The sequence below is a fragment of the Neomonachus schauinslandi genome, chromosome 10 (genome assembly GCF_002201575.2).
Source record: "Neomonachus schauinslandi chromosome 10, ASM220157v2, whole genome shotgun sequence".
Taxonomy (NCBI): domain Eukaryota; kingdom Metazoa; phylum Chordata; class Mammalia; order Carnivora; family Phocidae; genus Neomonachus; species Neomonachus schauinslandi.
In genome coordinates, this window is record NC_058412.1 from 76,074,741 (window position 1) to 76,075,333 (window position 593).

Consider the following 593-nt stretch of genomic DNA (forward strand, 5'->3'; position numbering starts at 1 on the left):
GGCTCCCCGCGCCACCGCGCCACCGCGCCGGGTGCCGGCTCTTTCTCCAGCGCTGCCGCCGCTCTCCGCCCCCTCCCCCCTGACGTCAGGCCGGGGGGGGGGTCGAGCGGAGGCCGGGGGCGGGACGCGAAGGCCGGCCCAGGAGGGGGCTGCGACCCGCCGCGACCCGCCGGCCCCCCAGCTCGCCGCCGGCAGCCTCGGACCCCCGCCCCTCCCCGCGCCCTGCCGCCCCGTGCCTCTGAGTCGCGGTCTGCGCCACAGCGCCGGGAGGTGGGGCGGGGGAGGGACTCCGGGCATTGCCTTGGCGGGGGGAATCGGACTCACCCGGTCTTTCCGAAATGTCCCCCAAGGCCAACCACGGGCTGGGCGGCTGGGCTCGGGAATGGGGCTGAGGAGCTCCCCACGCTGCAATTACTGGAACCAACGCGGGCAAACCACCTCGGGGCGAGTATCCGAGGGAGGGGTGCCGGGGAAACCGAGGCTCCTTTTCGGGGCGGACCAGAGTGGGTCTATCTTTTGGCCCGAAATTCTGCTTCGTTTCTTGGCCGCAACGCCCACTGCCCCCCCCCCCCCCCCCCCCCCCCCCCCCCCCC